The sequence below is a fragment of the Rhincodon typus genome, chromosome 15, assembly GCF_021869965.1.
Source record: "Rhincodon typus isolate 14 chromosome 15, sRhiTyp1.1, whole genome shotgun sequence".
NCBI classification, from domain to species: domain Eukaryota; kingdom Metazoa; phylum Chordata; class Chondrichthyes; order Orectolobiformes; family Rhincodontidae; genus Rhincodon; species Rhincodon typus.
The window spans coordinates 51,282,161-51,295,789 of NC_063346.1; the positions used below are offsets into that span (position 1 = coordinate 51,282,161).

Below are 13,629 nucleotides of genomic sequence, written 5' to 3' on the forward strand. Positions count from 1 at the left end.
GAAGGCTGACGTTTCGGGCCTAGACCCTTCTTCAGAAACATCAGCCTTCCCGCTCCTCTGCTGCTTGGCCTGCTGTGTTCATCCAGCTCTACACCTTGTTATCTCAGATTCTCCAGCATCTGCAGTTCCTACTATCTGTGAAACAAGGATTCCACTTAATACAGACGTTTCATTAAACTGCGATAAATCTATTTTGCACATGCACTTTTGGGATTGGGGGATGCTGGGATGTTATATAGATCAGACTATCTGGCAAATGTGTATTTATGTTAGGAGGAAATGGTGAATTACACGTCATTTTGGTTGGATTTGTACAGTTGCTTAATAAAATTTGTGGAATGGCAAATTATCTTTGGGATCTTCGTATCAAATTTGTGTCAGCATACTGATAAGATCATTAGAATCATAGAATCCCTACAGTGTGGAAGCAGGCCATTCGGCCCACCAAGTCACACTGGCACTCCAAAGAGCATCCCAACCTTGTAGGCTTGCATTTCCCATGGCTAATCCAACTAGTTTGCACATCCCTAGACACTATGGGCAATTCAGCATGGCCAATCCACCTAACCTGCACATCTTTGGACACTGGGAAGAAACCTGCACATACGGTTGCCTGAGACTGGAATTGAACCTGGTTCCTGGCGCTGTGAGCAGTGTTGATCACGGAGCTACCGTGCTGCCCATTTTTACCACTAAGATTTATGTGGGTTTTCTTTTTATGATAAATGTGAAATTAATGAAGGATTATTTTCACTTAATTTGCTGTGTATGCTTATTTTACGCATACTTATTTTAAGCCTTTCTGAACTTCTTCCTAGGTAAAATAGTTTCACAAATGTGAACTATTTCTTGCATGAATACGTCTGCGTAACTTAAACATCAATTCTGTCACTGGGAATCAACCAGGTAGCAAATACCTGGTAACATAACCTCCAAATCTAATACTGTACTGGTTTGTGAAATGTATCACTATGCCTTTATGGTTGCAAAACCCATTTTCTGGAATGCTTTCTCTAATGCAGTGGTAGTAACTACCACAGATGGGGAATGGTAGAAAGTCTAGACCAACTTAAAGGGGAGAAATATTAAAAATAGCTGATGGTCAATTTTTATATTGCTATTCCTGGGGGAAGTTAAAAGTCTTTTTTTTTACATAGATGAAATCTAGTTTGCTGTTTACAAACAAATTAGGTAATCACCCTGAAAGCTCATAGCCCAAGTTTTTGAGGCATATTTCAGTCTCTCGGGTTGACGTACCGAGGAGAGTTCACATTTGATTTTCCTCTCTGCTGAGATATCTAATCTCAGCTGAAGAAGTGGTAAGTAAGGCTGTTGCATTTGCTTTTAATTCATTAATAGAATAGGGATAGGGTACAATATTTATTGGCAATCCCTTAGTGCTCCTCAAGAGAATGTGATCATGATCCCACATTCTTGAATTCCTGCAGTTTGTGATGTTAATTAGAAACCAAAAGAATGAAATGCCATCTTTCTGAAAGGTTAAGTCATTGTCTCACCGCAGATTCTGCAAGATGTGTGTACTTAATGTTTTCTGTAAATATTTCTCTTGTGTTTGGCCTTTCCTCTATATTTTTTACGTGATGGTCTGTTCATGAAGTGGTTTTAAAAGTTTGATTTGTTTTAAAAATTAATTATATCTATTTGGCTGGCAGACAGATGCAAATGTTTTTTCAATGCATTTGTTGGATTGAGTTGCTGTTGCATGAATGAATATGCTGTAATTTGACAAATTGAATCCCTGGCGCCCAGCAGTCCAAAATTGGACATTACTGCTGCGTCAAAGAATTAATGTAGAGATTTGATCTCTTTGAAATATGACTGTCGTCTACTTTGTAAACTTACTGTTCTAGTCTTGCACCTGCATTTTCCTTCATTTCCCTTTCCACTTTGCTCGCTTCCTTGCTGTCACTGTCCAAAACAGAACATGCACTTGATATTTGGACTGCAGGGTTCATGCTGCACTGCCAAACTGAATCCTGCAACTTTGAATGTTTTATTGAAGGCTGTGTAACTGAGCGATATTAATGTTGTAAAAATCTCTCTTTCATCCTTGTTTTCTCTTACTTTCTCAGAAATGAACATAATTGCTGTATGTTTGGCTTTTCACAGTGCATAATTATTCTGGCATTGATTGTAATTTAACTAATGCATGGGATATTGATTAGTGCAGTATCCCATGTTTCTGACATTTTCTGGGCCATGTGTCAAAGCAGAATCAGATGCCTGTAACTGTATGCTTGATAAAACATGGGATCATTATTTCATATGTCATTCCAAGGTTTGGAGAATACTGTGCTGCCAATCAGATTATTAACTCAGGATGTTACTACTGTTTAAAAAAAAAAAAAAATGACTGCATTATTTATTTAAAGTCCTGCTCTCTGATAGAGTTTGTATTGATTTTTCTGAAAGGCTTTTGTGGCCTCTGGAACCAATCTATCTCTGCAGTTTTTTCCGGCAAATTGGCATGGAGAACAGCGGCAAACTCCCACACGAGAGTACGTGGACTTCGAGCGTGATGTAGGCAAGGTAAGAAACCAATACTAGTTTTGTTCTGAATGGGGGCTGTCTACATAGCCTAAACTGCATGCTGCTGTAAAGGTACATTGTTTTAAATGTATCTTGCTATACAAATATGAACCAGAAAACCTTTTGCACAATTACAATATTTGTTCAATTGTGCTAAATGTTTACAGTATGGTGAAGCAATTGGGAAAGCTATAAAAATAATTGGCTATATGGCCAGACAATAGATAAAATCCTTCAAGGATTATGCTGAGATTATAGTATGAGACGATAATAAGGACTGCAATCACTTATGGTAATTGTGGCATAAACTGCGTTTTTTCTCATGGAAACAACTTGGAAGACTGAACTGGCAACAATTATATATGCCTGTAGCCAGAGAAGGAAAGAACCCATTAGAAACAAGGGAGAAATTCGCCAATGCCCAGCATCTCCTTTTACGCTCTGTTTTCATAAAAGATGATTGACTGGACTAAGCTGTGGGACAGTATTGGGTGATCAAAACAATTGCACCTGCATATGCAGGAGAGTTGTAATGAAAGGGATGAGATTCGTTGGACTGAATATCACTCCTCATTCTACAGTTTTTTTTATAACAAAGTCTTCAACTTTTTTCTTTTCAAGTCCCTGGTAATTCAGTAAACTAAAATGTGAATGTGCTGGTGTTGGACTAGGGTGCACAGAGTCAGAAGTCACATGACACCAGGTTATAGTCCAACAGGTTTATTTGAAATCTCTAGCTTTTGGAGCGCTGCTCCTTCAACAGGTAAAGCCAGTAAACTAAAATAGCATGTCGACACATACAAGTTATTTTGGTGACATCTGTGTTGCTTTTTTATAGAACACTTAAGTCAGTTAAAGTATTCCAAAATGGCCTGTACAGTTCATGTAGCTGAATAAAAATTTTCATTTTGAACTTTGAAAATGACTAATTTAAGTTGTGTCTCAACATCCAGGAGCCCAGATTTTGTAGATACCAAGTGATTCCTAAAATAAACTTCTACATATTGTTTCTTTTCAAGAAAATATTGATACAGTTCAGTGAGAGCCTGTGTTTGTTGATAGAGTACAAATTATGCTTGCTGCAGCTAGATGGGTACAAAGAAATCTGTGTTCTCCCTCTTATGTTAGAAGCAGAGCATTGCAAACAATTTCACCTTCAAAATTTGCATATATTTGTTTTCAAAGCTTTGGACTGCTTAGTCTTCTCTTTGTCATGGGTGAATCTCTAGAGTCCATTATACTGTTTGAAAAAATAAAAATATATCATGGTTTAGTCTGACACAGACAGCATGATTGTAATGAGTAGGTTGTTATTCAACTAATAATCCTGAGCCCCAAGCAAATGCTCTGGTGATGTGGGTTTGAATTCCAAAATGGGAAATTTGATGTCAATAAATTATGGAATTAAAAGCTAATTCAATTGTCGATTGTCATAAAATCTCATTTGGTTCACGGATGCCCTTTCGGGAAGGAAGTCTGGCATCCTTCTCTGGACTGACCTACCTATGACTCCAAACCCTCAGCAATGTGGTTGGCTATTAACTGCCCTGTGAAATGGCCTGAGACCCAATCAACTAAAGGGCAATCGGGGATCAGCAGTAAATGCTCACCTTGCCTTTAATATCTATATTCCCATGAAATAATTTTTTAAAGTAGTCCAGGAAGTTTGTTTGGGGCTGGCTGGCAAATTAAGGATTTAAAGGTTGAATGGATTAGATAGAAATTACTATGAAATCAAACCAAGTTGTATCTTTAATTTGGTATCTACTGCAGTTGACGTATATTAAGGATCTAGTATTGATTTTATGTAATGTACAAAAATAATTCTTAAATGAAATTGCTATCTCAGTTGCTTAACAATAGGTGTTGCAAGTCAGAGCCTGCAACTTGGGGGTGAAAGGAGCATCTAAGCCAACGAGGGAAGTTGCTTCCTATTTGTTTTATTCGTTCATGGGCTGAGGGTGTTGCTTATAGGTAGCATTTATTGCCCATCCCTAAATGTCCAGAGGGCACTTGAGAATCAACCACATTGCTGTGGATCTGGAGTCACATGGAGGCCAGACCAGGTAAGGATGGCAGTTTTGTTTACTAAAGGACATTAGTGAACCAGATGGGTTTCTCTGACAATTGGCAACAGATTCATGGTCATCACTAGATTCTTAATTCCAGATATCTTTTATTGAATTTAAATTCCATCGTCTGCCATGGCGGGATTCAAACCCAGAATGTTATCTTGGTCTCTGGGTTAATACCAGTGATAATACACTAGGCCATTGCCTCCCCTCTGTTTTGACTAATGGGTATTGTTTGAGACCAATGGTTCGCCTTGAAGCATCTAAACCAGTGTCTTTGCTTCATTTGTTTTAAAAGCATGAGTTTGTTCCCAGATTTATTTTGAATTTCTGACCCTAGGGCACTTTGTAGTTGAGTTTTTAGTTCAACACTTGAAATGTTTCATTTTGAAATTGAGTTCAAAATGGTGTCTCAGTATCTGATTTTGTCTCTATCTGGTCAAAAATGGCATCATGATTTTGGAAGTATTGCTGTATACATGTTCATTGATTTTATGTAGCGTCTGAAGTAGCTGTACTGAGCTGATTATGTTCTCATTAGAATTGGGCAACTGAAATTAAGAACCACTTCTAATCTAAACTTGCTTAGTGCAAGACTTCATTATGTGGGTCTTCAGTTGAAATCACGGAATAATTTACACTGAAGATGTAAATTTAGTAGTTTCTCTTTAAGTATGAAAACTCTGCCCCAAAATGTATTCATTTGCCACAGACATGCACTTTCAGGAACCTACAATAACACCTGAGTCTTGAGATGGAAGGGCCAGAAGGTTAATGTTCCTCGATTTGTATAAAAGCTTGAATGAGCTCTACTGTAGAAACTGGATTGTCTGCAAAAGTATGAAGTACTCTTCACGAGTCCACTGGCTTCAGAATGTGTTTTGCTGCTTGGGACTCTTTCTCTGTATTAATTTGTCATCATTCCCTCAAGGGAAAAAGAGGTTGGGAACTAGACACTCGCGTTATTTTGAATAATGCATGGAGAACTTGGCAGATTCTGTAGAAAAGCTTTCAGTTGGACAAATGAGCGATCGCTAGCACATTAAGCTGTCTATGGTACAGATGAATGCATGAATTAGGAGTAGGTCAGACAGCCATTCGGTAAGATCATAGTTGATCTGATTGCTTCATGTTTCTGCCTATTCCTTCACACTCTTGCTGATCAAGCATCTGTCTACTTTTGCATAAAAAAATGAAGAATTCTTCCTCAGAAGTTGGTGGAAGCAGTTCTAAAGATTCCAAACTTAGAATTTATCCTTCTGTAGCAGATACAAATTTAGTTGACAACCCTTCCATTACAGATTTGGTCCGGTAAACCTTCTCTGAATTGCTTTCAAAGCATTCCCATTCTTGCTTTTAAACAAGGTGAGCAATATTGCATACTTGATGAATTCCAAATGTGATCTCACCAGTGCTCTGTATGACTGAAGCATTACGTCAAAACATTGTATTCAACCCCCTTTCAGTAAATAACATTCTATTATCTTTCCTCATTACTTACTCTACTTGTATAATGACCATTTTGTGATTCAAACACTAGGATGCCAAGATTCCTGCCCATGTCAGAATTCTGCACCCTCTATTTAGATAATCTAACTTATCAGTTCACTTGCACTAGCTCAGTTTTCGTGCTCTCATATTTGTACTTGTTTAAATTCAAAGTAGTAGGCTGGAAGTCATCCTACTCTTACTCAAACTATTTGAAATTCAGTCATATTCTCACTGCCACCCAGGGCTGCTTTTACTCAGGTTAGTAATTAATCCTGTATCATTGGTCAAAACCACGTTTAGTTTCGCCAGCTCTCTGGTTGGTGCTGTAACATGCTGGCCTAAGAAATTGTCAGGAAGGCATTGATTCAGTTCCTCCTTCTGATTTTTCCAGCCTATATGTAGGTTAAAATCCCCCATGATAATTTCTGTACACTTTTTGTCAGGCTCCCATTATTTCTTCCTTGATATCCTGACCCAATGTGTGGTTGCTTGCAGGTGGCCTACACATGACTCCCACAAATAACCGTCTGCCTTTGTTATTACTCGTCTCTAGCAAGACCACTTCTATATCCTGGTTTTTTGAATTGTGCTCATATCATTTCTAATTAAGAGCCGTTCTTCTACGCTTTCCTCACTACCTATCCTTCCTAACTGTCACGTACCCCTTCGTCATTAGGTCCCAATCTAGGCCATTCTGCAGCTACATCTCAGTAATGGCTACTGGAATGTACTTATCTTAATTTGTAGTAGTTCATCCGTTTTTGTTTTGAATGCTGCGTGCATTCAAACGGTGTCTTAAGTTTTGTCCTTATTTTTGTAACCTCTGGTCTTATCTGTTGGTTTGCTTTTAGGTCTGCGTTTTCTCTTTCTTACTGTCACTGTCTGTCATTTCCTACATTAATTCCTTCCTCTTGCATTTTCCCTACTCTTCGATTGACCACAACTTCCCAAGTTTGGGCCCTTGCCCCCACTGTTTAAAACCCACCCACTTCCCTAGTTATGCAGTTCGCAAGGACTCCAGTCCCAGTATTGTTCAAGTACAGTTTCTTACTGGTGTACTTTCCTACTTGACTTTGCGTCATCAACAAAATTTTAGCAACCATGCCCTGACTGCTTCATCCAGATCATTTTATGTAGATGTCAGACTTGTGGTTTTCTGCTTTCTGTCTCTCTCCCATGGACTTGAGCAAAGGAGTTATATTTCCTATTATCCAATTTAAAGGAACCTTCTGAGAATCTAGGGAATATTGGAACATTAAAGTCAATACATCAGCCTCGAGTGCTTGAATGAAATCCCATTGAGGTCTTGTCAGCCAAGCAGTTCTAATAATTTCCATCGTACTACTTTCCCTTGTGATTGAGATTTTTTTGGGCTCCTCTGTCCGTTTAATTTCCTCTTTCTGGATTATTTCTTGTAGATATTTTTAATTGACCTATTTAGGCATGGAGCAGGTGGGGTTTGAAACAAGGCTTTCTGGCCAGAAGTAGGGACATTACCACCCTACCACAAGAACCCTTACATTTCGTGTATTCTTAATAATGAAGACTGACATAAACTACCTGTTCATTTTATCTACCAACTCCACATTTTCCGTTAATTCCCCAGGTTCGCTTTTTCTATAGGACTAACATCTGTACAAATTGTTGCTAAGTGTTTTTGTATTTCGAGTTAGATTTCACTTGTACTCAAATTTTTCCAGTCTCATTAAAAGTAGCAAAGAATAATTTAGAGATTATACTGGCCAATTTTCTGGCCTACCACCCATATTTGTAATTACAGCAAACTTTCTTTTAATCGGCACCTTATGAGTCGGTACTCTTGATAAACTGGCAAAAACTATATACCCCAAACACTGGAAGTTTACCATTTTACCACAATCTCTGCAATGTCTGAGTAGTCAGTTGAGGGTGAGAGTGAGAAGTGCCTCTGTTGGCAAGTTTTATTTAAGATAAAATTGCATTATCATTTAAGTGATTCATGCTGTTTTAAAAAAAGTAAAGCAATGATGTGTACACCCCCTGCTATTAGTGTGTGTTCTTACATTGATTATGCGGACCTTTTGATCAACAGGAATATTTGCTCAGCTGGCACACTCCTGTCGCATAGGTGCATTTTCTATATATGTTTTTTTCTTTGAATTTGATATTCTCTGTAACTTGATCACAGATGGCGGGTCCTCCCCTTGGAACCTTTCTTTCTTGTAATAGTCTGAATTATCCCCTTAACTGTTAGCTGCTGTGTCTTAACAGATCTTTCCCTTATCCTAATTAACTAGTTCGCTTTAGCTCACTTTGCTTTCATGCCCTCACGATTGCACTTAGTTTAGAATGGTGGTCTTGGACCCATTCTTCTTTGAATTCTAATTGCCGTTAAAACAATCATGTTGCAATTGCTTCTACCTAGGATAGATTCTAATCCAGGCCTGAGCAGATTTCCTGAGCTTTGGCAGTAACAGTCAGTGCTGGGCACTCACTCTTTGCAGAGAAGTATTCCAACTTAGTCACTGTGCTGTCTTCCACTGCCATCACGTTCCTTTTTGCACACTCACTTTCTTGTACCTTGGTGCTGTTTTCGGTAATCTCATCCACTCTAACCCCCTCACCCATCCAATCTTAAAGAACCTCAGGCCTGTTGGGGACTTGCAAAGACTGGGGCTGCTGTAGTCCTACCTTATTTGCAGTCCCACTCTTTTCCCTGATCAGTTATCAAATCAAAGACCCTTAAAGGGTGTGAGCAAAGGTGTCCAGGTAGTGTTCCCCTTGATGTGTTGCAGTTCTGTAGTTTGGCCTGTAGCTCAAAACATTAATTGAAGAGCAGCAGTCGCTTACTGCAAAAGTGGTTGTCATAGATCGTGCTGTTATCCAGGAGCTCCCATGTTTCACATTTGCAGCACATCACCTGCCCTGCCATTCCTAGTTTAAATTCACTTTCCATTATTTTTTCCTTCTAATTCCCATCAGATCCTGTATGATTGTAAAACTTAATCACTTAACCAGAATACTCGCCAAACACTCAGCACTCCAAATCATATTTGTCACATTGAAATCCTCTTGTTTCAATGCTTCTTAGCTAGGGTTGGCTGTGGTCAACTGTGGAACAGAGTATATGAAAACCTGCCCAATGGTGTTTTTTTTCAGTGCAGGAGGAATCAATGGTGAATGTAAGCAAATACAGTGACTGAAATGAGTTTCCTTTTTTTAAAAGTTATTTTTCCAGTATATGTTGTTGCCATCTCGAATTATAAAACAAAATGTATTCCTTCCTGTTCAGCAGATTAGGACAATAAAGTTTTGTAGTTTGTTGATGTGACAATTGTAAGCAATTAAATTAACAGTTGTAAGTACAGTACAATATCTGACAGGCCCTCCCTGCCTCCATGTGGCTTGCATGTCCACTTGTTATGTAGTTAGATTTTGTTCGGTTTCCTTTTGTTTCTGCTTTGAATTACAGCTCCAAATTTCATTATCTTTTTATTTTAGTTATATGTTTAATAGTTGTTTACTGTCATTTTTGTTGCTGCATTTTGAAGTGAAGTAATTGACCAATAAACTGGTGACCTTCCCAGATAAATAAATTGCAGGGTATAAAAGAATTGAAGCAAATTAGTGAAATGATAGTATCTTGATGTAAAATTGGAGTTAATGCAAATGCCTTCAGGAGCTGTATTCTTGGTTTCGTGATGTGACTGTCTTGATAAGTCAACATTCTGGTATGCAAAGTGTGGTTAATTGCTGAAACAATCGGGCAGAATGAGACTTGTTTTAATGTTTTTGAGCTTCCAAACCTGTATGATTAATGTGTTGGACTTCACATGACAACTTCTTTCCCACCCCTGGGTCCACCTCAGAATCCACCCTTCCCAAAAAAACAGTAATGACCTGTAGCATTGTAACTTCAATCAGTGAAACATGAAACCATGCAACAATTTTGATTTGTCTCAAATTACTTTGTACTGTAATACTTTATCTTCCAACTTCACTTACTTTAGCATTTTGTGCTCTTTTCCACTCTATTAATTCATCACATCATGGCTGCCTTCATCAACCAATCCTGCTAATTATTGCTTTTTGATTTCACTCTACATTTATTTAGGAAAAAAGAAATGGGAAATTTAGGGTGTGGGGCCTTGATCGTTGAAAATGTTTTTCTCAGTCGTGGAATGAAGGAATTTGGAGTTTTGAATTGGAGGAAAGCAGAGTTCTCCTGAGCGCTGTAGGGCTGGTGGAATCAGAAATAAGGAGGAAGTAGTTTGTACAAAACACGAGAGTAAGTAAAGCCAACAGATTGGAATGGTGATAACACAGTGTGGAACGTGTGTGACGTTTCAACTCAAGACCCTTCTTCAGACATTGGAATAGTGGCAATATTCGAAAATGTCTTTAATGGAAAATGAACATACATTGAAAAAACATTAGTTACGCTTAAGGATAAGAAAGTAATTTACTCTGTTGTGAATATATTTATAAAACGCTGTGGAGGTGAGGGGAATTGTATTTTTACATGGAATACTATTAGTACCTGGAAGCCCTCCCAGAAACAGTAGGAATAGCAGAATCAAAATATGACCAATGCTTGAAAAATGTGCAAATTGGGATTAACCAGTTATCTTTCAGAAAGTCATTTATGAGGGCATGTGCTTCCAGAGCTATAAAATTCTGCCTTCCAATTTGGTTAACACTCCTAAGTAATTCATCCAAGTTCATTGTTTCTAGCAACTTCTGCTTTTTAATAAAGTGAGCAAAGCTGATTAAAAAAGTTTTGGTCCATACTTTGGAATGTTATAGATATTTCTGGTCTTTATATTTGAAAATAATAGAGAAACACTGGAAATCTTTTACATAAAAAAGTTATACTACAGCAAAGGAATTGTAACTACTAAGTTTGGGCTCCCCTCTAGAAAAATGGCCTGATAGAGGCTAAGGCAGTGAAAAGTTTTGACAGGGTTTACGTGTTGAAAACGGTTCTGCTATGGAGCAACACCACAATTTGTGGCTATAATTATTAAAAAGTTATTAAAATTCAATAAGAACGTTGGGAAAAACTTTAAATCTAGAATAATTAGAATGTGCAATCTACTACTGTAAGGAGTAATTGAAGGAGAGCACAAATTTCAGAGAAAATTAGATAAGTAAGTGAGGGAGATAGGAATACAAAGATGTGTTAACAGTGTGCTGAGACTTATGGGAAATATAAAGACTGGTATAGGTCGGCTGGACTAAATGGTCCGTTTCTATGCCATAAAATTATTTTACTATATGTACAGTTTGGAAACGCTCTTAACTTTTACTTCATTCATAAACTTTGACAGTGGTCTGCTCAGTTTTGTTAGAGAGGATGCTTTTAACTGCAACATGAGCAGCTATTATGCCTTAAGTTTGGTGTAGCATATTGGAAATAAAGCACCACTGTTCCTGGAGTCACTACAAAAGTTAAAGATTTTATAAAAGTTATCAGAATTTCTCAATTTACCTGGCAGCATCTGTGGAGAGAAAAACAGTTAACATTTCAAGTCTAGTATCATTCTTCTTTCAAACTGAGATTAAATAACTGGGGAGTAACCAAAGAAGAGTCATGCTGGACTTGATAATTCTATTTTTCTCCCACTTATAATGCCAGACCTGCTGTGTTATTTCCGATTTCCAGCATTTTCAATATTTTGCTTTTACTTATCACCAATCTATTTGTCTTTTGGACCCAGGTTGACAGAGTATGGACCAGGTTTCTGTACTTAGCAAGAGTTATTATTTGTTATAGATCAATAGATTCTAACTACAGAGAAACAAGTATGAGCTGTCAACATATAACATTACTGGTTAAAACTCTAACCCCGATGAACCTCTCTACACACACAAAAAAACATGATGTCTTGGGTGGAGGGAAAGGCTGGGAAGGCAGTTCAATAGCACTGTCTGTGCAGAAAGGAAACAGTGACTGGTACGCACTTTTATTGAAGTCTCTTTCTTATCAATTAGCAGTCACATTGCTGAAGGGAAATAAACTGGCTATCTCTAAACTTGGTGTTTGTTTTTTAACTGCAGAGCTAAAACAGCTTCCCATCCAGAGGTCTGATGACTTCTGCTCTGAGCATTCACATCCCCAATCGGTTCAGCTACCTGGGAGTCAATCACCTATTTGTTGGCAGGCAGGAGGCTTTTTATCATTGATAACTGGTCACCATTTCACAGAGTATTCAGCACAGCATCCTGGCTCCAGTTCGACTGTAACTTGACTTTCCCCTTTGCTCAAACCAGCAGAAGTCTGAATAGCAGTGACTAGAGTTTCTAGTAACTTGCTTTTTTAAAAAAAAGTGCAATAATCCTTGGCTTTTAAGTCAGTCCTTTTCATATTTCAGTACACAACCAAAAAATAGGAAAATAAAAAGATTCTGCCTTTACACATTTCCTGCATGTGTACGGATGTAGTGCCAGACAGTTTTTTTAAAGTAGATCATTTTTAAGTGCAACTCTGCTTTATTTGCCTGAATTATGCATTTTTTTGCAGATTGCTATCTTATGCTTGTGTTATCAATAAAATCAAAAAAAGGCACCCTGAGCTATCATTTTAAGAGTAGGTTCTTGGAATGACGATGATTGACCATCACCACTGCAACATCTGCCCCCACCACCCCACCTTATCCAGAGCCAATTACTTTGGTTGCAAACTAGGTGCTTTTAACTGTAGGGTTTCACTGTTGTTAAAATGCCAATTAAAATAGTATTTTGCATTAAACACTTTGTGATAGTCTTCTATCTACCAACTGAGTTAACCGAACAGTGTAAGAACTCCTTGCACAAAACCGTTCCAGTGAATGAACAATGAAATATTGGGCCACTACATTCTTTTAGTATGTGAAAAACTTTGCATATCTGACTGATTCAGATGAGCTGCTTTGGAAACATGGAGCATACTTTAAAACTGACTGGGCCCTTGAAGTACAGGATAGTTGATTGGCGGGGGTCTGGGAGAGTCATACTATGTCCCCTTTCTCACACCAGTCATTTACCACATTTTAAAATTTAAATGGCCGGCATCAGAGACGACAACTTTGACAGCTCTTGTTAAAGGCCAAGTATATAGAGTGAATGTGAGAGTAGGGTGCCGAGGCACAACGTGGGAAGAGGGCCAGCGAAGTGATGGAGTTTTAGGGAGGGTAGGGTTACCTCATCAACTCCTGGGCGATAAGAGACGGTGCTGGGTTCCAGGGAAAGAGGGGAGTTGGTGTCAGGTTCTGCTTTAGGAGGTGCAAGTTATTTGGGAACTGAACAAATAATTGCCAAATAGGCTTCCTTAAAGTACATGTGAAGTAGAGCACTTGAGAGTGATGTTTTGCTGCCATTCCAAGATCAGGAAAGGAATCTCTGGATATAGTAGTCAAGGCCATTGTTTGGCATGATGCAAAATAAACAAATGGAATGTTGAGGAGGTAGTAGGAACTGCACATGCTGGAGAATCTGAGATAACAAGGTGTAGAGCTGGATGAACACAGCAGGCCGAGGAGCAGGAAGGCTGACGTTT

At 38.3% G+C, this 13,629-nt stretch overlaps 1 long non-coding RNA gene across 1 annotated transcript in view; it reads left to right on the forward strand.

Annotated features, from left to right (window-relative positions):
• Positions 1-2,548, forward strand: part of LOC125484992 — a 14,868-nt gene extending 12,320 nt beyond the window's left edge. Inside the window, exon 3 of the long non-coding RNA XR_007263778.1 lies at positions 2,434-2,548. This is a non-coding gene — a long non-coding RNA (uncharacterized LOC125484992). The remainder of the gene's footprint in view (positions 1-2,433) is intronic.
• The last annotated feature ends 11,081 nt before the right edge of the window (positions 2,549-13,629 follow it).